This window comes from Pteropus alecto, unplaced genomic scaffold (genome assembly GCF_000325575.1).
Source record: "Pteropus alecto unplaced genomic scaffold, ASM32557v1 scaffold8, whole genome shotgun sequence".
NCBI classification, from domain to species: domain Eukaryota; kingdom Metazoa; phylum Chordata; class Mammalia; order Chiroptera; family Pteropodidae; genus Pteropus; species Pteropus alecto.
The window spans coordinates 6679678-6704823 of record NW_006494609.1 but is presented as its reverse complement, the minus strand read 5'-3'; the positions used below and the strand labels follow the sequence as shown (position 1 = coordinate 6704823).

General features: G+C 36.4%; 1 protein-coding gene and 1 pseudogene across 6 annotated transcripts in view; one reads left to right on the top strand and one right to left on the bottom strand.

The window, feature by feature from the left end:
- Positions 1 to 25146, bottom strand: part of NRXN3 (neurexin 3) — a 1437186-nt gene that overhangs the window by 204423 nt on the left and 1207617 nt on the right. The gene's annotated exons all lie outside the window — the stretch shown is intronic.
- LOC112473854 lies at positions 24305 to 24422 on the top strand (annotated as a pseudogene).

Genomic DNA, 25146 nt, shown 5'->3' with positions numbered 1-25146 from the left:
TCACTGAAGGAATCAAAAGATGTTAGAAATGGTAGCAAATGGGTGAGAGGCCAATAGTTTAGAATTAAAAATTATGAATGAGGCCCATGGGAGAGAATAAACTGGCATTCCTTTAGAAGCAATCGTTTCCTGGAAAATAGGTAGGGTTGTAGTCAGTCATACCATTTTGACTACGGTATAGTATAATAGCAGAATTTATTATTAGGGCCAGAATACCAACCATATTCATACAGTATTGTATGTAGTCATAAAATTTGAGGACATTCTGCCAGCTTGTCCTTTTTCGCTCAAAGTAAATAAACTAAGTTTCCACAGCTGTCATGCCTTAAACTAAGTTGATGCACTGAGTTTAATTAGATTGTAAAAACAGAAAATAAACCAGATAATTGACTAAATATAAATGGAATAACAGCATATCCATCCTAAAATGTGTTCCTAGGAAATGTAAAGTAAGACAAATGTGGCAAAGTAGAGTAAACATGTGTTCATATGCTGCTATGCTCATCTGCTCAGATCTGCTTTTGCAGCTGTAAAAGGCACTAGCGCAGTGTGGGGATAGTGAGCTGATGGCATTTCTTTGAGAAAGAGGAGACATTTTTGTCTCAAATGTAGCAGACACAAAAGGAATAAATAGTATTACTGGCCACAGAATAGAGATGAAGAAAATTGATCCCTAAGTACCACCTGGATTTCTAATATCACAGTATTTGTCAATATCACTTAATATTATTGAGTTTCATTCAAAGTAGTCAGAAGCCTTTGCTATTCCTGTATGAGATTAGATAATAATCAATTATGATGAAATAATAACAAACTACATAATAACAGACGAGTAATATTTATTGAGCCTTCACTAGGACCCAGACACTATGTTAACTACTTTATATACCATGTTTCATTTAATTTCCCAGCAACTATATGATATAGGTTCAATAATTACCTATATTCGGTCAATGAGAATACTTAAACTTAGAGAGGTTAAAAAAATGCCTTAAGTCATGCAGTTAACAAGTGACAGGAAATTTTATAGAAACCATCTATGAACCGCTTAGCCAATACTTCTGATTTCTGGAAGAACTATCCAAGTTTTACTTGCTCCTGAGGCTAGTAGCACTTTCCAGTAACAAAATATTCACTTCTACCTCTACTATCGATGGGTCAGTGTCTCAGTCTGTTAGGGCTGTTATAACAGAAATACAGACTAGGTAGCTTATAAAGAATAGAAATTTATTTCTTACAGTTTTGAAGGTTAGAAGTTCAAGATCCAAGTGCAGACAAATTTGCAGTCTTGTGAGAGCCTGTTTCCTAGACAGTGGTCTTTTTGCTGTAACCTCACATGGCAGAAGGGACAAGGGAGCTCTCTCAGGCCTCTTTTATAAGGACACCAATCCCAGTCACAAGGGCTCTGCTCACACGACCTAATCACGTCCCAGAGGGCTCACCTCCTAATATCATCACCCTGGGCATTGATTCTTTAACGTATGAATTTTGAGGGGACATACACGTTTAGTCCATTGCAGTAAAAATATTCATTTGTGTGAACCCAGATTACATAACTCAGAGAAGAAAAGTAGTGGTAACCTGTACTAATTGTGATCTTCATCATAATCCAAGATTGCTTCATGATGCTCTGACATCACCCACTGGTACAGTGGAGGAACAGGGAGGATGTGGTTGAATTCCTCAACCCTAATACAGTGTTCTAGCTCAGTTCTTCTCAATCTACACACACTTTCCCTAAAGTGCTTACCAAAATGCAGATTTTGACTCAGTAGGTCTGGAATAGGGCCTGAGATTATACATTTGAAACAAGTATTCCAGGGAAGCCCATGCTGCTGGTCAGAGTATACTTTGAGTAGAAACGATTATAAAAACCTTTTTTCAGGCAAGGGTGAAATGATCCAGTCCTTTGAGGAGTAAACAGTAGCCTTGAGAAAGCTGTTGGATTTGGCTAAATCCTATTTTTTACTGTGCTATAAATAATTTATCTGTTTTCCTAATTTGTAAATTGGGTCTAAAGATCATATGTTGCTCAGGCTACAGAAAACGCCCATTACTCAAAGCCATTCTGATTTATTTATTGCAGAAAAAGTAAATAAGAAGTCTGTGCACAGAGGAAAAATGGAAGACCTTGGATCTTGGCTGTTCTCCCCCTAGAGTCTGTCCCTCCAGGTTTGAGCCGAGGAACATAATAATTACACCGATTCAATACTCCATAAACTGGCTCAGCAGATTTTATGTAAGGGTAAAATTTAATATGTAAGGCTAATCTTCTCATTTGTATCTAATAAAGGTCTCACAAAATGTTCACTTTTCTCTCTTAAAGCCTCTTTCCACTGTATATGCACCTTTCTCATAGAACCAATACCAGAGAGCGGCATTTACCTGCTTCCATCTTTATCTTTGTTTTGACACCGATCTCTTTGAAAGTGAGAGTTGTATCTTATTCAGATGTGTAACTAGGAAAGCACTCAGCATAGCTGGGTGCTGATAAGTAATTATACTATTCACAACAGCAGGTATTGTTAATTAAATGCTTTTCCTGTGCCTAGTCTTGTGCTCAACACTATATATATATGATTTCCTTTAATCCTCAGGACTACATCATAATAATTATCATTCTTGTTACACAAGGGAGGAAATCAATCCTAACATTACTTGTTTTACTGATTTCTCTGTGATATTTTGATAGAGCTGATCACTCCCTGGTTCCTGAAATGCTCTCTTTCCTGTAGTTCCATTTTTCTGGTCCTTTCTTATCATAAGTTCCTTCTTCTTCTTTTTTTTTTTTTTTTTTTTTTTTCTGTTACGGTGCTTTTACATTCTCCTACCACTTCCTAAATATAGACTTCCCCTAAGTTTTGAGCGTTATTCTTTGATTTTTGTCTCTAGCTATATCCTATCCCTTTCAAATCCCATACATTCTTAAGACTTCAGCTATTTCCTCCATGGAAAAATCTTCAAAAATCTCTTTCTTCACCTCTTTCTTGGTCTTGAACTCTAGTCCTACATGTCCAACTGCCTCCCAGGTATCTCTGCTTGACAGTTTCTCTATCACCTCAAACATCAGAAAAGCCCTCATTTTCTTTCCCCCAAGCCAGTTCTCTCTAAATCAATGATCTAGTTTTGGATATGGCACCATCAATTTTCTATTCATTCAGGCATGAATTCTCTCTTTCTTCTAAACTCCAATCAACCTCTAATCAACCTCTCTTTTTTCCAAACTCCAGTCAAAGGTGGATTCTTCCCTTAAAATGTTGTCATCTTTCTGGGGTTCCGAAGTCACCACTTTAGTATAGTCTTTACAATATTACAACTGAAATATCCTAACTTCCCCTCCACTTCCTCTCTATTCTCATTTATCCCTGCACATGGCCTTAAATATTTTCCCATGAAGTCACTTTTCCACTCAAAATATCTTTATGGTTTCATATGGCCAAAAAGGCTAATCCTTGACACTGAAAATTCTCCACCAGTCCAAATAGCCACAGGTAACTTTCTTCAACAGAAAGTAACTCCTGGAGAGGTGCCCAGCTGAGAGCAGTCAGCAGCCAACACACACGCCAAGCAGCTGAGTATTTGGATCCTAGGGCTGGGATGGGGAGGAATCGGCTGTGCACTATAGTGTCCCCTGTGAGAACTGACTGTGTCAGGCAAATTAGGTCAGGACTTAGTGTTTAAGGATTCTCTCCCAGGGAAAGGGGAATTGGCTATTACTTAAGGGTGTCATGACTCAAAACAAATGGAAATGGTAGGCATGAATTTTGCTCTGTAAGTAACTAGCTAAGTGATCTGAGTCCAGTCACTTCAATCTCTCTAGACACTATTTCCTCACCTATAAACAAGGCCATTTGGCTATGCAAACAGTTAACTCTTTATGCTCCTGCCCTGTGATGATCTATAGGTTTATAAATTTCAATGGCTGATCCACATCGATTCCATGGAATACACGGGCAGTTTATAGACATTTCTCAGGCTTATCAAGTCCCTTGGAACACTCAAAATATCTTAATTCTCCCTGTCAAGCCTGTCTCTTTTAACTTCTCTCTCTCTTTTTCTTTTCCCCTTACTTATTTCAAGATACCTGGTAGGTTTTGGGATAGAGAAAGAAAGTCAGAAGAGTAGATTGACTGATCCTAATCCTACTTGTATTACTTCAATCTATTACCAAGTTGGGTCAAATGCACCCCTTAAGTATTTCTTCATCACACCATATGGTGCTCCCATGGCTCAGCCTCTCACCCACTAACCCTTGCCTAGATGTAGCAAGATGAAGAGAAAGGCTTGATCTTCCAGATTCCTATTCTGGCTTCCTTCTAATCAAGCCTTCCATCTACTTACACAATGATGTTTCTGCAATGCACATCTGACCTTGTCACTGTTTTGTTTTTTTTGGGTTTTTTTTAGCTCCTCATTGCCTACAGATTAACTCCAACCTCCTAGCACAACCAATATGACCATTAATGATCTAGATATATCTTCCTTGCTTATTTGTGACTTCTTCACACTGCTGAGTCTTGCTCTGTTATTTATTACCTATGGAACAGACAACCAGTGTCATTATATTCTTTAGTTTTAGAAAAAATATTCAAAAGTATCGTATAGAGAGTAATCTAGCTCCTTGCTTCTTATAAGTGGTTGATTAGTAGTATCTGATTTAGATATTTTGGGTATCTCTATAGACAGTTCACATCATGGACTATTGGTTTTCTCTTTACTACTTGGAACAGAATCAATAGTATCTTTTAATCTAATCAGATTCAAGAGCCAATCTCAGAAACCCTAGAACCAATTTAGAAAACTCATCCTTAAAAATTTGTTCCTTTAGAACTACTCTCAGTACCAAAATCTGTATTACTTGGGGTACTCTAGAGATCATCTATCTACATCTATCTATCTATCGATATCTATCTATCTATCTATCTATCTATCTATCTATCTATCTATTATCTATATCATCTATAGATATAGATATAGTTTATAAAAACTATATCTATATCTATAGATAGATAGATATAGTTTATAAAAACACAAAATTGGCTCACATGATCCTGTAGGCTGAGAAGTCCCATGATCTGCCATCTTTCAGCTGGAGATCCAGGAAAACCAGTAGTGTAATTCAGTCAAAGACCAAAAGCCTGGGAACCTTGAAAGGGAGACTTTCCTTCCTTAAATTCCCCTCTTCCCCTGCTTTTTGTTCTATCTAGGCCCTCAATGGATTGGATGATGTGGAATTTATATACTGATTCCATTGATTCAAATACTAATCTCATCCAGAAACACCCTTGCAAATACACCAAGAAGTAACATTTAATCTGGGTACATTATGGCCAGTCAAGTTGACATATAAAATTAACCATCACGATTGGGGTAGTTTTTTAATCTCTTAGTGTCTCAGTTTCCTCATTCACAAGATGGGGATAATATCTCATAGGGTTGCTATGGGGATTAAATGTTTGAATGCATATAATGTGCTTTAAAGCAGAACTAGCACAATTAAGTTCTCATAAATGCTAGTTATAAGAGTTATTTTTTCTAAAATGCCCTTCTCTACTATGTCTGCCTAATTAACTCCTACTCAGCTTTCCTCAGCCAACTCAAGTATTAATTTCTCTTTTAAGATTTTGGTGAATATCTCAGTCTTCTGCAATGCAGCATTTTGTAAGTTACCAAGATACCTTGAAGATACATCTATGAGTATAAATTAAACAGTTGTTATAGCTATTTGTTTACATTTTGTCTTCCCTTCTACCTAGTCTTGAGCTCTTAGAGGTATGAACAGTAGAAGCTCTCCATCAATGTTTATAGAAGGCATTAGTCATCTGTCACTCTCATGGATGACTTGCTATGGTGCATATCAATACCGCATTGAGAAGCTGCTGCTTTGGAAAGGAATTTCCAAGACCAGCCTGATAGAATAGTTAGGAAAGAATTGTGTGAGTAGATGCTAGGAATTCTGGTAATGAAATCCCACCAGTTTGTTATGGAAATTGAATACAATCTGCTTGCCATGGGTATTTAATGTTACGTTTCACTGGGTACAGGAGAAGCAATTAGGCTGCTGAAAATTGTGTTTGCGTTCCCCATAATTCAATACTGACCACTGTTAGCAGTGCAAGATGTGACAGGACTGATAATTAATTTTGCATGCAATCAGTGTAATAAGAGGGGAGGGAAAAGCAAGGAGGGAGAAGCAGAGAGAAGGAGCACGATCTACATTCAGAGGTAGATCAGATATTACTTCCAAAGGCCTGATAATGACTTCTGCAGAACTAGCCTCTGGGGAGGATAACAATCTAGCCAAAAAATCCAATACTGAAAATGAGTTTCCACACTTCACATGGAAAAAATAATCATAAAGGCCATCCATGACCATTTCCTCTCATGTGTCTCTCTTCCCTGAGTTGAAGACTAATTGGGCTTTGTTTATGTTTATAAATAAGTGAAAAGTAAGCTCTTCTAAGGCCAGTAACAAACCTTGGGCCTTCTGTTCTCTTAACGCCTCTCCTTGAAGAAACTGTTTATTTCAAACACTTTGTGTGTATGTGAGTATGTGTGTATATCTGTGTTCTTTCTCAATAGAACCACCACAGGGGTGAAATGCCTTGAAGCATCTTTTATTTACTTACTCTGTTTTCTATCAGATTTCAAGCCTGACATTTGTGAAGAACTACTGCCTTCTACAGTTGTTACAACAGCAGCAGATACTTTTGATAGTAGTCAAATAACTGGGTACAAAGTGTTATCAGAAAATAGAGCATGGGCTTTTGATATATGTACCTTTATATCTAGCTATCATCTATCTATGTATCTATGTATGTACGTATGTACGTACATATCTATCTATCTATCTATCTGTCTATCTATCTATCTATCTATCTATCTATCTATCTATCTATCTATCTGTCTACCTATCTATCATCTATATATCAGCTATCTAAGAGAAATCCTTACAACGCCAGCATTGGGGGAAAAATGATTTCAACTGAGTCTATTGCTAGCTGAATTGCATTGTGGTGTGGTGGAGGCATCACCAGTATATTAATTTCAGCTCTGATTTAGTGTGTTTTCTACTAGATTAAAATGGAAGGTTGACTTAGAACTTTTTCTGATTAATCTCTTTATTTTGTGAACCTACTTAGCTCTTGGTGGGTAAAAGGTGATCAACATATATTATTAGAAATAAGGGCATATTTGTGAGCATTCATTAGTGAATCAGTCATTGGTCAGTCAGTTGGTTAGTCTCTTTTAGGATTTGGTAAGATTTTTAAAAGACCTTTGGGCAATGCCTATTTAACTGGTATAACCCATGTCAATTATAAAAAGAAAACTCAATGCTGAGGCCACTGTAAGTTATCTCTTTGCTACTTGGAGCTGTGAAGTGGTTTGGCTAAACAAGGCTAAATAAGGACTGCATCTGAGCAGGTGGCAATGTACTTTCTGAGCTTAGAACATCCATATACATGAGAGGCAGCTTGGAGTTAAGCTCTTTCTTGGTGGAGGCAATACAGTTAACAGACTTGAGCAAAGCTAATATATGTAGTAATTAGAAATTGTGCTCAGTATGAGTAACAGTGACACAAAAAATAGTGGTAAAAACACTATGATGATTTATTCTCTCACATAAAGAAGCCCAGCACTTGGTACTTTAAGGCTGGTGCAGAATTTTCCACAAAATCAAGTGAGACCCAGATACTTCTAGCTTTACCTTTGTATTCCACCATTCCCACCTAGCACATGACTTCACCCTTAACGTTGCTTTATTACCAACGTATGTGTTGAAGTTCCAGTCATCATGTCCAGGCAGCAAGGAAGGCAGAGGGTGTGTCCCTTGCACCTAAGTCAGCTCTCTTTAAGCAGCCCTTTTGTATGAACCCTTGAACACGCATGCAGACAAGTCATTTGTCAAACTTAAAGTTACATGCCCACTTAGGTGCTAGAGAAGCTAGGGAATGTTTTCCTGTTTGTTTTACTTTAAAGCTGGATGCATTGTCATTGTAAACAAAATTGAAGATTTGGTAATAACAAAGTGACAAAATGGATTTTCAGTGGATATTGGTAGTTTCTCTCACATGGTTACATAAAGCCTGCCCAACTTTTTTTACCACTGTGCCCCTCTCTTTGAGTACCTCTCCTTTCCTCTGACTGTCTAGTCACCAAAAAAGATCATTCACTATACTGCAGAGAAGGAATACATCCCTGGAGTATGTCCTTATCCACCTGAAGCATGTTGCTCAGGTAAACAAGGCAAGCCCCTAGAAGTCCAAGAACACCCTATGATATGCTCACCACCCAGTTCAACCAATGAGAACTCACAAACTTGAAAAGCTATAAATATATTTAATAATGGTAACTGCAAAATATGAACAAGAAGTACAAAAGAGAAAAAAAAGGACCTAGAATCTTCAGGTGTATCAGGCTTTATAATTTACAAGGCATTGGCATTAACATTGATTCATTTGAGTTTCCGGGACTTTATGCCTTAAATAATAGTGTCAAAGTGCAGTGTCTGTCTATTTATTACCATATCATTTATTTTTTTCACATCCTTGCTTGATTTTCTTTATGTTAACAAGATTGAAAATCTCCTGATCACTTCAATAATTGATGTCAAAGAAATTATACTATGTATTTGCCATTTAGTATATTCCATATATTATTTTATATTATATATGATTCATGTATATTTTAATTCGATCTTTGGATATTTCCCATTTTTCTAGATGAAGCAAGTATAAGTCACACAGCTGTTCCTAGAGGTAGGATTCCACTCAGGTAATATGACTGCACAGGCCAAATTTTAAACCACTGCTGATTGGTGCTGTCTTGCTTTCTACTCCTCCTCAGCTTCCAATACTCTCGAATTACTGTGCGTATTTTGACTGGAGTCATATCTCTTTAAATGATATGTGTCTATTTTGGTTAGTTTTTACACCAGGTTTTATATGAGTTATAAATCATAAACAATTTTTTATCTTTCCTTTCTTACTTAACATGGGCCATTTGCATTGTCTAATGGCCCAGCTCTTTAGCAACTGAACACAAAGAGCCTAGATTGGTCTTACTCCTCCTACACATTTTAAAAGAAAGAAAAATATATTATTATTACCAACTGAATCTGCATCCTAAAGTTGACCTTCCAAAAGTTGAACCATTCTACTGTGAAGTGCCCTGGTCCTTTCCCAGGCAGCAATCCAGCATTCCAAACTGTGCCTCTTTTAGAAAACCCCATACAGCTGCATCCCATCCCACTGACAAATGGCTCTCTCCAAAGGAAGAAGTTACACCATTCTCAGGCATCTGCCGCTTTCAGTTCAGAACTCATAGCATAAAGAATAAATGGGCACTGTATTCAAAGTCTTTGAGAAATGAAGAAACAACTACACAAATGATCTTAGTATAAAAACGACCAGTTCTTTGCATTGCTTCTTTAGGAAAGTGACTTGGCAAGAGCTATCAGGCCTAATAAAAAAAGGACGTGAGTCTGTTGAGAAAGATTGGATTTACTCAATTTAGAAGTAATTTAAATTACTACGTCAACCAACACAAATATTTGTGAAGCACCTATGAATGCAAAGTAATATAACAGACGGTGTAGAGAGAATACCAAGGGCATCAGAAATACTTCCTAACATTCATATTTAAGTGAAGTAACAGGTTTAGAGCCAAGTGCTGTGACTAGCACACAGTAGATCAATAAATGTTACTTCCTCTCTCATCCTCCTTTTCTCATCCTTTCCCTTAAGGATTTTACATTTAACTGCATAAAAAGGCTATAAATATGTGAACTACTACATATCAACATAAAATTTAAATAGCCATATAATGGTTTCACATGGTAATTACCTAATACTACTACTATCTGAAGTTTACCAAGTGCTTCATAGTACTTTATAACATGTAATAAGCCTACACAATGATATGCTTGTTTGAGCTGCATACCGTTTTTTTCCCTTTTCTGGGTATCAGAATCATGACTCTAACAGTTTGGTCATAGCCATATCATCAGCAGACTGTCTATAGTACTATTTGTGCATTCTAAGTTTAATTGCAAAATTTCTCTACATAGTAAGCTCCATGAAGTTAGACAGCATACCTGGGTTATTCACTTTGCTATTCCTAATGCTAGCCAGGTAGCTGGAATACAGTATATGTTCAATAAATATTTGAAGAGTATATTATCAATGAAAATCAATTGAATCCACACTATGAAGGGAAAAACTATACCATTTACTCTACAGAGTAATGTACTGGGATCAATAAGGGATGCTCAGTAAATTATTAGTCCCTCTTTTCTCTTCATTAAAGATCTAGTGATAACCCCATACTAGTAGTGTTGCCAAAGTTGATTTTTTTTTGTTTTATTTTTCTGGTTGTATGTGGCAGAATTCTCTTTGCTTCAAAACCTTATTATAAATATCAGCCTTTCCTCTAAGTATGACCTAAGTAGTGTCTTTATGTAGACATTAATCAATGTATCTATTGATTTCATTCTAAAACTTCTATCTAATAAGCTCATTCAAAAGCCTTATTTTCTGAAGGGATCTATATTCTAGTCTTATGCTTGTGGCAAGGAGACCTCAGCATCTTTTGCTGGGATGAGTCATTTCCAGTTTTGAGTGTAGGTTGATAATGGTTTTCCCATTTGCACATCCCTGGGACATCCATCATTAATCTTTCGGTAACTGTTTTTGGTCCAGAATCATATGGTGGCCATTTACCCACACAAACTCATCATACTGAATCTTAGTATCTTAGTGAAGGGTATCTAGGGGTTGAATTATGTAACTAAATATACAAATGAGAAACATCAGGAACTAGAACCTGGGTCTTCTGATTTGCAGTTCAATTTTCTTTTCGCCATGATGCATTGCCTCTCTTTGAGGAACTGAGTCAATAAAAATTATGGCTTATAGTAGAAGAAGATCATTGTAAGCTGAATTACATAGGAAAACATTTTGAAACATATGGGTCCTAGAATTAAGTCTTGAGATATGAGTCCTGAATTGGAAATGGCCAATCAATAAACATACTTTATCAATGCAGTCCCTGACATTCTTACATAAAGTATTTTTTTAAGTATATGAACTAAAAAATAACCAACAAATAAAAAGAAGTATTTTTCAGTTTACATGTATTTGGAATTGTGTTCCATTTCTATTTGGCACTTTAATTCATTTACACATATTGCCCATGACATAGGAAACTAGAGGTGCCCTAGGCTGGTTCCACACCATCCATTGCCAGGCAGGGTCACAGCTGAGCTAATACCAGCAAAAATCCATGGGCCTCAGATTCCAGTCCTTAGCCACAGAAAGCCTCTGCTTATCTCCACTACAAAATGAGAGTACAATGTAGCTGCTATAGAGAGTTGTAGAAGGAGAAGTCTACGGTACTTTAATTTTCTTCTCTTTTTTTAAGTGAAGAAGGAAGAGTTAACAAGGATTAGTATCTATCAATATCTGAGAAATCAATTCACCATCTCCAATATTCTTGCCAGTTTCTGTAACTTTTCTAACTCTTTCTCTCTTCACCACTCATCTGTCACTAAACCAAATCAGATCTTAAAAATTTTACAGCATTATATAAATATGAGGAAAAACAAAACAAATTGTAATTTTATCCAAAGGACACCAAATTCTCAAACTCGTCTCTTTACCACTATTTCCTCCAGAATTATATTGGTTGTACAACATTTTGAACCTTACTGTTTCCGGAACTTCTTATTGTGTCTAGCAGTAATTTTTAGCAAATGTCGAGACAAAAATACAAGCACTGAGTTGAAAGAAGAAGAAAAGTAAAAAATCTAGAGATAGTTATCAATGAAATCAGATATAAACAGCCTTAAAATATAATCAGAGTGATCCCCAGGAGGATCAAAGAGCCTAGTCTGCTATATGGAAAAAAAAAAAAAAGGTTTTGTAGATTATCATCTAAAAATGTGGCTCGAACTGCTATGTTCCCTATGGTCTTGAAAAAGTTTATTTCCTCTGTTTGAATTGCCTAAATTCTATTTTCCCACCAGAAAAGATGTATTCCTGGCAAAAAAAAAAAAAAAATCAATTTACAAGCAAAGCCTGAATTTCTCTCCTTTTGTCAGAATAGCTAGAATATTGCATCTGGACCTACAAAGTCTCCTTTTATGTATCTGAATTTGAAATTCCACACTGCTGAATATTTAATTTTTCTCAAGTGTTAGACATGTGAATTGGAGGCCAGGAGGAAGACTATCTTTGTCAAAACCCTGATTTTTTTTGTCTGAAAAGACTACTTATTCCCGATTGACTAGTATAATAAACCTTTTATATCAATGATTTTAGAAAATAAAAATACATATATGAAACATATAAATGTTGCTTTCTGAATTCTACTGTCTCTATCACTTACATGGAAAGCTTTCAAATATGTTTGGCTGCTAAGTCCAAAAGTAGATGTATTTTATTGTGACACAGTACAAACACACAAAGACACACAAATGCAAAATGAATATATGCACACATACACATAAACATAGCCATACATAACTTAAAGTTTCACAAACAATATTTATTCTTTTGTCAAAGAAAATTCACCAGTAAAGCTTATAGCAGCAGAAATTGTCATGTGCATCTGTAACATAACTGTCTCTGCTAAAGCTCACTTCCTCATTTCTCCCCGTAACAGTTCATAAAAGTGCATCCAAGCTGACCATTTCCATTGTGCCTAGACCATTGGCACATAAATATTTTATATTTTTATTTCCCCTATTCCACTGAGTTCCTTGAAAACTATGACACTGGATTAAACATCTTGATATTCCCAATAATCAGAATGTTATATGGCACAAAATAAATGTTTGACAAATACCTGTTGACAATTCATTCATTGGAAATTCCAACATGAACGCAAATCAGTAAAATCACTGAAAACTGAAACTGAAAGCCCATGAGAGAATTATCTCATTTTGTAAAAATCAAATTCATGCAGACTTATTAGAGAAAAATGTAACTGTGACCCTATGAGATGGTCCATCCTAATTGAAATGAGTCAGGTTACTGCCGCTGGTCCCCTATTTGCATTCTCAGACAATGCCAGCTGCTGGTAGCCATACATTACATAGACAACCAGCGTTGAAATAATCAGAAATGATCGGATGAATGAGGTTTATTTAGAATATCACCTGAAGACTGTGAACCTCACAGCCACTTCTAACTAGCCCTTACTCTCAAACCTCCATTGCTAGTTTCTTAACAAAGAATAATTTATTTATTTTTATTTTTATTTTTTTGGCCTCCACAATAATTGAAGGTCCACTGGGGAAAAAGAAGGGAGAAGGCTGAAGAGATGGAACAGAGGCACTTTTCATCCTCAAGATTTATCCAGAGGTAACAAAAAAGACATTTGTTAATTTCCCTCCTGAGTGGGTTCTGGAGGCTTTCCAGTGCCCAAACAAAGAGAGCCTCATTAGCTAATTCCAGGCTAGACAACTGCTACAAAGCTGCAACCTCCATCAGGCCCCTTCTACTATGGAAATCACCGTGCCTGCCCCTCCGTCATGCTGGCATGATTAACAAGAACTCGACAGCATGCATCCTCCTATATACTTTTGATCCGTCACTTTGGGTAACGAATGGCCATTTGTCTCCTGACCTTTATTCCAGCAAAGAAGGGATGGCAGCCTGGGCACACGCAAGGGTGTGGCACCAATGATGCTGTCCATACAACATCCTGACAGCATATATAAGGATGGCGGGAGCAGTGGAGCCGAATAAGGCCAAGGAGGCGGGATCCTCTGCAGACCCTAGGACTCCTTATCGCAGATCACTTAGTAACGTGCAGGATGTCGCCTATGAAAATGATAATCTCATCAATGTTCTTCATGAAAATACTTCTGAAATAATGTTACAAGAGCTCATCTCGACACAGGCACAGGTACCATCTCAAAGACAGAGTCCCTGTCTGTATGATTATCAAGGCTGGAGTCAAGGAAACCACAAAAGGCCTGAAGTCCTCCCCCGACCCACATTCTCTCTCGCACGGCTTGTTAATGATATTTCAGAAGAAAGGCTGAGTCCTCGTCAGACCATAAGGAAAGACTGGCTAGAAATTACAGAAGATATGGAAAAGCTCGCTGTAAGAAAATAAGATGAGAAAACTCGGCACATTACTGTAAAACTTGGAATTGAGAAGACAGAGTTACGTGAGCATTTGTTTTGTTTTGTTTTTTAATTCCAAAATAAGTGAGACAGAAAGAAACAATAACCACTGTCAACTAAATCAGGAGCTGCTCTCTCTTGGAACTATAAAATGGTTTTATAGCCTGCAAAATCTTATGAGATCGCTCATTATGGCATAACTTCATATATACAACATGTAATAACTACATGGTTGCTGTGAAATTGTTAGCCTACAACTGGGATGGATATTAATCCTGTTCTCACAACACAAGGATTATGAAGGCAGTCTACTGTGCTTCACTTTCTTCTTGAAGTTCAGAGGCAGCACTCTTTGCAATAGGTGAGAAATATCTTGCTTCCAGATTTGTTTTATTTATTCTAATCAGTATTTTAAATAAAAGAAATTTTAAGTACAGGTAATGAATTCAAAGAGTGAACATAAAAGTCCTGGCTTCTGGCTTGTCTTGAAAAGTAAGAAAATTCCATAGGACTGGACCAGCAGCATTCCTGTGCTGTAATGACCAGTGGTAGCTGAGCAGTGGCTGCCTCCTTGAGGCTAAATTCTTCAGTATGCCACAGTCCCTATTACTCTCTCTTATATCTTTGACATGTAGGCCAAGAGTTAGTGCCAGTCTTGCCTGAATTATTGTTTTTCTGACCTCAGCCCCAGCTGGCTAATTTTTTTTATATGCCCCTAGTAGGCATATAAATTTGTAACCTCTGTTTTAATGTAATGAACTGAAGGTGACCTTTAAGATTACTTTAGAACAAAGACCATCATGATATGTTCCTACCTGGGAACACAATGCACTGGCTGTATAAGGTGTTGGAGCAAACAGTATACACTCTGATGAAAGAGGCGTCGGAACGAAGCTTATAGAAATGAGGGCTTAATTGGGACAGAGTTAGGAGTGCTGTACCTTGCAAATGAAGAAGTACAAATAAAAGTTTGGGAAACTCAGGCTATTGGCCCAAATGATGAAGAATATGAAGGATCTATTTTTCAGGTGGGATCAGAGTACAAAGTAGAAAGCATAGATACATCCTTATCATATGGACAGCTCGGGGATCCTTGGACTTCCATCAGAAATGAGACAACAAAGAACAGATGCAGAATCCAGTCCATCACAGAAAGGGCTAGTAAGTTCATAGAAGAAAATGGACCCCAATTCCATTCACTGGAGTTGAGAAGAGGTCCTTTCTAACTTTAGAGTCAATGTCCTTCCAAGAGGACAGGTATCTGAGAAACCCTGTGTGCCCCAGAGACTAAGAGAGAAGGGCCAGGTGACAGCCTGACAATGCACAGGGATATTCAAGGGGTGCTCTCCCTCCCTTCCTCCCTCCCTCTTTTCTTCCCTCTCCCCTCCTCTCTTTTTCCTTCCTTCCACAGCGCTCTCACTCATATTTCTAAAGCATTTAGTGCTTTATAGCTTAAGAAAGAAGTAGCAATGACAATTTCTCTAGAATGCCAAGATGTGAACGTGCAGAGCAGTGTCTGCACACCAACATTAGGTCTTTTTAGACTCTTTAGTTGTTATAAAGTTCTAATTAACATTGCCCACTTATCGATGCATGAATTCATGTATACAGATACTCATGCGTAGCTGTTGTAATATGAAAGATGTTATGAAAAAGTTACCTTGAAAGTTGAGACTACAGATTATTCCAGGAAATCAGAAACTTTTGGATAATGAATGACTCATAGGGAAGGACTGGACAGTTGTAGTCAAAGGTTGGCCTTACATTGATTTTATTATACAGCTTATGTCAGGGGACTTTCATTATCTTACCTTCAGATGACCCCTTTTAATGATGACATCATAAGGTCCCAGGGCCACTTCCCCCAGAGACTTCCAGGATTGGCTGCATAACTGTTAGTCTCTGCCCCTGAATTTGTAAAATAAACTTTATATCTTAGAATAGTCTTATATTTACAGAAGAATTACAAAGATAGTACAAAATTCCTATTTATCCCATATCCAATTTCCCATTTTTAACATATAACATTAATATGATACATTTGCCACTATTAATGAACCAAGACTGATACATAATTATTAATTGAAACACATACTTTATTCTGATTTTCTTAGTTTTTACTTAATGTCTTTTTTTCTGATTCAGGATCCCAGCTAGGATATCATATTAAATTTCATTGTATCATATCAAGGGTAAATACTATCAATTTGACTATCTCTATTGATGTTGACCTTGATTACCCAACTGAGGTAGTGTTTGTTAGTTTTATTTCATGAAAGCTATTCTTTTTCCCCTTTTCCGTACTGTACACTATGTGATGTCTTAAGAAATAGGAAGTTAGACTCCACCTCCTCAATGGGATAGGACTGACATAAGTTATTTGTAATTATTTTATATGGGATATGTGTCTGTTCTCCTTCCATTTACTCATTTATTCGGTAATACAGACTCACATTTTTCTTTTTTTTATATCTGGCGTTATAACCCAATATTACTTTATTTTGTTGCTTAAATTGGCTTTGGCTATTGGGAATTCTTTCAGTTGGCTCCTTAGTCCTTGCGACATACCCTTATCTTTCTGTTTGTGTTTCCTTACCTTCCCTTTCTTTCTTCTTCCATCCCTCCCTCCCTACCTCTCTCTCTCCCTCCTTCTCTCTGTCCTTTTGCCTTTTCTTACTTTCTGTCACTATAAGATGCTCCAGACTCATCTTGTACATTCCCTGCCTAGCCCCAGAATTAGCATTTCCCTCTAAACGCTTGGTTCCTTTCATTGGAGAATGGCATTACAAATCGAGACCTGGGTGCTAGGGCCCCTGGTTTTTAAAGCTGTCTGGAGAATTGAGAATCTGTAGCCCACTGCATTCCCCTCTCCTGGCATCCTCCTCCATAACTGGATCCACAGAGCTTACCTTCTAGCTCCACCAGTCTAACTTGTTGGCCTCACATCCCTCCCCAGCTGAATCACCTTATGCTACTTTCCTTCCTTTGCTACTAAACCAGGATAGTGTCTTTGTAGATTCTAGTTCTTGACCTTAAAATATATGGGGGCTTTATCTTCCTTTGAATTTTATCATTGTTGCTTATTTTGTGGTACTTTCTCCTTTAGGCCCTGACCTCAAGGGACTCAAGCTTTGTGCATCTGAAGTATTCGTATAGGTTTTATATGTGATGGAAAACATGCTCTCTTCCATTCAGATGCTAGAGGACCTAAAGGAATTTAGATGGCCACACTGAAAAATCTCTAAGGAGCTCAGAATTTAAAAAGATATAAAAGATGAAATAAGGTTCACCAAAGCAGGGAAGAACATAAAAAAGACGCACACTCCTGTAAGTAGACATTGCAGCATGGAGTAATAGCAAAAGACCATGGACCCTGGAGACAAATGGCCTGAATGCAAACCTCAGCTCTACCACCTTTTGGTTTTGTGTCTTTGAACAAACAACTTAACTTCTCTGAGTTTCACTTTCCATTTCAATAGAATGGAAATACTAATAATAACCACCTAAAGCAATTATTGTTAGTGTCAACTGAGTAAATATATGTAAGTGCTCAGAATGCTACTTGGAACAGAATAAGCTGCCTCTATATATTATTGTTGTTGTCATGGATAGTATCAGTTAAGTGGAAGACGGGGATTAACTAAGTCTTGCACAAAGTCCAATAATAACTGATAAAGTTTTGTTTTGCTTTGTTGTTTGTTAGGAGTGTGACGTTTATGATCTGTCTGGAGCAAGAACAAAGAAGGTTAGGGCTATTGCTTACAACAGAAGTACGAAGATACAGGGGAATAGGTACTTTTTATTTTTTTCTCACAAGAGAAATGATCCGCACACTAGAAAAATCACAATACACGTGGTTATCGAGGGAGATCAGCTCAGAGTATGAGAGGAGATAATAGGGGCACAATTAGGTTCTCCCAACGAGTTACAGGATAAGGCGAGTGCTATTCTGGGATAATGAGGGGACTTGTATATATGATTGTGGCACCATTGTTAGGAGACTTTAAATAATTATGGAAATAGATTCAGGAATTGAAGAATGGGAAAGAATGGCCCAATTTTTGAAGTGGGTTGGATAGTATGTAGTTGTTTTAAAATATTTGAAAAGTCAACATGGAAGAGAATGATTACAAGTTATCTGATTATTTTAAGATTTCCGAGTTAGGCTCCATGAATGTCAAAATAGCAGATTCATTTTTTTTTTAAATTTCCTGCAAATTGGAGGTGTCGAAACACAGAAGAGACTGCACTGAAAAATACTGAGGTTCAAAGTACGTGATTCTTAGACTGTTCTTTCCATCCCATTTCAACTTCTTCTTATCCACTCTATATATTATCCGCTCTTCATCATGGAAAGAGGATTTGATAATCTAGCCAAAGCTGAAGTCATCTCTTTGACCGCACTTTACAATTAAATGGAATCACTGCACCTCAAAAGCACAAATCTGCATGCTCTTCTTCCATATTCTACATGATGTCAATCTCTCCTCTGCTTTCCTCACACCGATATCCTACTGGGCATAACCAGCATTGCTGGTGCTAAGAAATAGTTTCTGAGGGAAGCAGAGGAGACTCTGCCTAGGCTTCAAGCCCAAGTATAGACTGTTTCAAAAGCTCTACTTTGTGGATTACAGAGAGCTTCCACAGCTATTAGTGACACAGCTCACTGACATTCTTCATATCACCAGCTCCCTCAGCAACCCTGACAAACAGATACTATGCTGGCACTCTCAGCTCCCCAAATAAAATACTATCAAATAGAGCCCAAACTCCATCGTAATCTTTAGCAGGAGACCCAGACATTGGCACGAGGCATTTTTTTGAATGCCAGGAGAAAATGGCTGCCTTAGACGGGAAATGGGGGTATTCTTTAAGATTCTATGGCAAGCTGTCTGATAACCATGACCTGACTTTTTGAAGATGATGTTGCACACAAAATCCCTGATTGCCTCTCTGCCACCACCCCAAATCTTCTGCATCAATCATATTAACACTGCAAAGGAGATTGCGAGTGTATCTAGCCTTACAAGATCGCTGTCTTTTCCTATTCAAAGTATATCTGCCTTAAAAAAATAAATCTCACATCACCTTTCACTTCTCCATTCCCCCAATCACTACATAGTGATTTAAAAAAATTATCTCCTACATTTTATTTTCTTGTTTGAGTACTCAAATTTAAAATAATTACTTAGTGCTTATACTGGGGGTTGGTGAGGCTTTGGATAAAGATTCTTTCATTGGGTATCTTGAAATGTTCCACCTTTGATGTTCAAATGCAACTTAACTTTAGTCTTTATGCCTTGAAATTAATTAGTCTGATCTCTTTCTCTGCCTGTATATTTTACATTTAAAGAAGAATGACTTCAAATGCCAAGTCTGAGCCTTTTTGTTTTCCACCGGTAGAAGGTCCTGACTCAGTCTATGAATTCTTTACTTAAGTTTTCAGAAAGGACTATGTCTTTGAAGACAAAGGCTCACACTGACCACTACTTTCAATAAGTTCTCTTTAACATGAAGTGGCACTAACAGATAGAAAGATACAGAGGTAAGGGGTTTTACTGGGACCAGACACACAAACTGGAAAATAAATAATAACAACAACAATAACAACAGTAATAATGAGACATTAGACAGCATTGTGGGGGAGAACTAAGGTTTGACTAATAATGCTGTACTTTTTGTTTCTTGTGAGTCCCAAATGATTTATCTACTTACTAAGAATACTCACCTGACTCTCTTTGTTTGTTCTGTAGTATCAGAACAAATAAAGAGAGAAAGTGTCCCTGAAGTAACATTTTCTTATGCAAACTAATGTAAATCACACATCTCTGTGTTGAAAGCTTGTCTGACAAGCACTTCCAAAGCACAAAACAAATCTCAGAACAGGTTAATTTGCACTGGGATGTTGTTGGTAAAGAACTTTCTCAGAGAAGGCTGAAAAGTAATTTCCATGTTAGGAAAAAAAAAAAAAATGTAACCAGATATCATGGTATATTAAAGAATTAGCTCTAGCTGAAAATATTGTTTCTTTTCCTCACAATCAGGGACAATATTTTGTTCTAATCTAAGTGGTAATTTTAATTTTAATGTAGTGGGAGATCTGAAAGTTTAGCATAGATTATAGAAAGAGGAACTGAAATAGTAGAGAAATGGGATCTTCCCTTCACCAGGTAGGGGGTCAATCTGGTAAGCTGCTGTGTGTCAGACTCACTGCTGTATGTATTTTAACAGTTAGGATTCATTGTGGTCATCAAGTAATGACAGAAATTTAAAACTTAGGTTGTCTTGGTTCAGAACGTATTTGAGGACCTGCTATCTACTGGATATTTTCATATTTCTTGTTTCTTATATATCTCATTAATTTTGACATCTCAAATTTCCCTACTAGGTATCATTTTTAGATGAATTAACTGAAATTTAGAACAAGTAATCTCCCCAAGGTCATGCAGCAGATAACCGGAAGAACGAGGATGCAAACTCACTTCTTTCAAACTATATCATGCTGCATCTTCATTGCAGTTCTGAACAATCAGCTTACCTCTCTCCATCATGCACATTTCATGGATTAAAAATAAGAAATGGGGACAAAACCCTTAAACCCACTGCCAGAATGGAAGCACTACATACAAAAAAAAAATGGCAAGCACAGGAGAACCATTTAAGGGATGACATTATGGGTCCAAAAGGATTGCAAAGCCCAGGTTTGGTCCTCTTATATATTGGGAAAGAGGTCCTTTCTCTCATGGCGAAGACCATGCAGAAAACCTGCTGTCTTCAGTCTCGTACAACTAAGCCTTAGCCTTGGATTAATATTTTCTTTATGAAACCATAGAAGAATAATTTGCCACACATTTCAGAAGGTTCTAGGTCAGCTCTACAGAAGTATAATGTGAACCAACTATGTAATTATAAATTTCCTAGGAGTCATATTAAAAAAACAGTATAAAGAAATATGTTAAATTAATTTTAATAACATATTTTAGGTAATCCAATCTATTAAAAATATTGTAATTTCAACATCTAATTAATATAAAAGTTATTAATGAGATAACATCTTTTTTTAATACTGTCTTCAAAATCTAGTATATATTTCACACTTATACTGCACCCTGCAATTTAGGTGCTAAATTTTCAAAGCTTTAGGTGAAACATAGCCCCATCGGAACAATAAAGCTGAGTTTAACAGAAAATTTTTACACTGCTTTAGTTTTTATATTTAAATTTAAAGTTATACTTAAATAAAATTTAAAACTCATTTCCTCATTCACACTAGCCATATTTTAATTACTCAATATTGTCACACATGTCTAGTGGCTATTATATTGAACAGTACAGTTCTAGGCAGAGAGTATAAGCTTTTCCCATACTACATCTAGGGCTTTCACAGTGAGCAACTATGACAATGAAAGCTAAATCTCATGTATCCAATGCAGGTAGCATGGGAAGGCGTTCATTGTAAATCAATATTCCATATCCCTTTTCATCTCTCAATGACTGTCTACAATATGAACAAGATAGGTAGGTAACACAGGCAGGTGGTCTGTTCTAATTCCATTGTCTTAGAGAACAGAAGTACAGCTGGTTGAATAGAGAGGGGGTGGCACTGGCAAACATAAGCTGGCTAATGTAAGACATGCATTCTATGGATGACTTTCACAACCAATTAATTTTGGAAGGAATTTTTAACACTGTCATAGAACTAAGCACTAATGAACAATCACTAACTTTCAATTAAAATACGCATAAATGATGTCAACTGTATGGTATCAACAATTGTTTAAAGTGCTAAATAAGCTATACAGAAATAATCTTGGAACCATCTAATATGTGGGAAAAAATAACTAAAATCATCATGATGTCTTGAAAAGATATGTCTAGAAGAAACGATCCCTATTTAATAAACACAACTTTAAACTGAATGGAGGCCCCACAGGCACTCAGAGCTGCTCAAAGGCTACTCTCTTAACTGTTATGTCAACTCTCACAAGCTCAGAATTTTTCTCCTTTTCAGAGAAAAGGAGTTTATCTCCCACAGACTTTGGGGCTATCTTCACTCAAGACCTGGACCCCTCTTTACTCTAGGAGAATGCCTTGAAGACCCAAAGTGTTGAGAAATTGATGTTCAAAATATCGATTGCTGAAATTCCCTAGGAGATGGAATTTCTTAGTAGGCTTGAGATGTCACTTGCACTGTTGTTGACCGTAACTTATTCTAGGGACCACCTTCATTTAAAAGGATGTACAACCAAAAGGATACACTTATTCTAAAAGATACAAGATCTCTAGGTTGTAATTCTTCATCATTTTATTTTTGGCCCTCAAATATCTCAAAGATCCAACACACTCTGGTTAGTATCGGTGGCTCTTCATGGCACTGGTTTTCATGAGAACATGGGGGTGTGTGTAATCCAAACACGCCCTAGCACCAATGATTCTGATAGCCTCCTACCACCTGCTCTAGACCGAGAACTACTAAAACATCAATTCGTTTATATCCTATAACAGCTAAATTATATATACTTAGACATCATTTTCAAAAAAACTTTTACACTTAGATGAATGTGTCGATTCTCAACATATCTAGTATGAAAACACTCTAATTTACAAAGCAGATAAGTCAGCATTGGTTTTTTGCATTAGAAAATAAAACTTCAAAGGGTTTCTCTAAGCAATTGAGTTGTCCTAAAACACTTAAATGATCACTCAACTTTAAATAAATTGATTTACACAGAGCATCTAGGAGAACATCTATTGTAAAGTTAAGCACATCTGTACCATTATAATAATTATGTGTTCTGAGATTATTACCATTTTATTATTCAAACCAATAGAGCTGTCTTGATTGCCTGTAGTGCTGTCTTAAGAGACTAAGGAAGGCATACCATATCGGTTGTTAACTTTTTATTTTCTAAAAACTAATGAATCATTGTTAAATAATGATCCGTCAAATTAATAGTTATATCTCTACTACCATAATTAAATTAGTGTATCATTCTGAAGTGGCAACAGATAAATGAAAAACAATGTATTTGTTCGTGCTTTTTTTGTTTGTTTGTTTATTCAAAATTGATTTTTTAAATGCTGTTGTTTAACACTCACATATAAAAATACACACACACACAAATATTTTCTGAAATACCCTAATCCTCTCATTTTATAAATTTTAGAGTTTTATTTTCTTAAGAATGTAAATCATTATAATAGTAGTTTCTTCTCACTTACTGAATTGATACTAAAAGCAATCAATAATGAGGGGAACAAGTTATCTCAAAATGAAGTCAAGATTTTTTTCAAGGATTCCATACAAACAGGTGCTAAGATATGGACTAGTAGCCTAATAAGTCTCAGTGCACAAACAAATTTGATATCACAACAGATGTATGGCATCTAATAAGGATATTAAAAAAAGTAATTACTATATTTTTACCTTTAAACTACTAGAAAGTTAAAATATATAACTTATTTATCAAATAAGATTCTAAATGATGTCAGGTATGTCGCTATTTTTCATCAAACCCACAGATGGACATTTCTGGACTTTATCTGCTATTTTTTAAGGCATTCTTTCACTTGCTGCCTCATTTTACTTCTTCCATTCTGAGACAAAAATATTCTTACTGTTTGTTGACAGATGATAAAATCTCTGCTTGACTCATGATTCAAGTTTAGCTCTTTAGGATCTTAGCTAAATGGTCTAGTCTTAATCACATTGTTTTTCTTTTTTAAGAAAGTAAAGATCCTGGAAAATCATGTTACCAAAATATTTACAAAAGATATAAAAGAAAGATGAAAATAAGTAACTATTCTGTTAGTTGATTTTACTATTAGAAGTGGATGGGATTCACTAGTATGTAGGAGGCTGAGCATGAACATATTACAAAGAAAAAGTCATTGTGACATTGTCTTTGGGTTGAAGTCATAATTAGGCTAAATAAGTCATTTAATTTATAAAAGAATACTGACATTTCAAAGCAATAATTGGAGAAGATAGAAAATATTTTATTTTAGTGGTAAAAACCCATCTCAGGGTCTTCGAAGTCACCTAAATATATAACTTCATCTTAATCATTCAATAGGTGGCAAATCACATCGTCTAACTTCACAAGAAATTCTGATTTGTTCAAGTCTTTGAGACTCAATTGCATGTGTATATAATTAAAAGCAATCCAGTCTACAGCCATGCTACCCTGAACAAGCCCGATCCTGTCTGATCGTGGAAGCTAACAGGGTCGGGCCTGGTTAGTACTTGGATGGGAGACCACCTAGGAAGACCAGGGGCTGTAGGTGTAAAAAATAAAAAATAAGGGATTATAAATTGACAAGGTCTTTGCAATTTGTGAGGTCAACCATGGGTTGCCTCCTCTAAAAAAAAAAGAAAAAAAAAAAAAGCAATCCACCGAATCTCAAAAGCAATATTCTGAGTAAAAGAATGCAGATCAAAAAAGACATACTATGTAAATTCATTTTTATGATAGTCTAGAATAAGAAAAATTAAACAATGCTGATAGAAGTTAAATCAGTGGTGGCTTAGGGGGAGGGATAATTGGGAATGGGTATGAGAGAACTTTCAGGGGATATTAAAAAGTTCTGTACTAATTAGGGGATATTAAAAAGTTCTGTACTAATTAGGTGTGGGTACACAGTTGTATGCAGTTATCAAAACTCACTAAATAGCACACTTAAGACCTGAGCATTCCACTGTATGTACCCTGTACCTCAAAAAAAAAAAAAAGTTAGACCAACCAAAGCAAACCATCACTCTATCCAAATACCAAAATAAACCCCAGGGTAAGAAAATGAGTCTATCATGAAAATGACTGAATCAAAAAGAGTTTACTTACATGGAAGGAAGAGTGAAAGTAAATTAGAGAATGCTCACCACGCAGAAATGGAAACCCTGTTATTACTGAATTCTTAAAATACCAAGCTCAAAACTTATGAAGCTATGCCAATAATAAATTTTAAAAACTCACTAATATTAAATACGCAAGTTACATTGAATTGAAAGAAA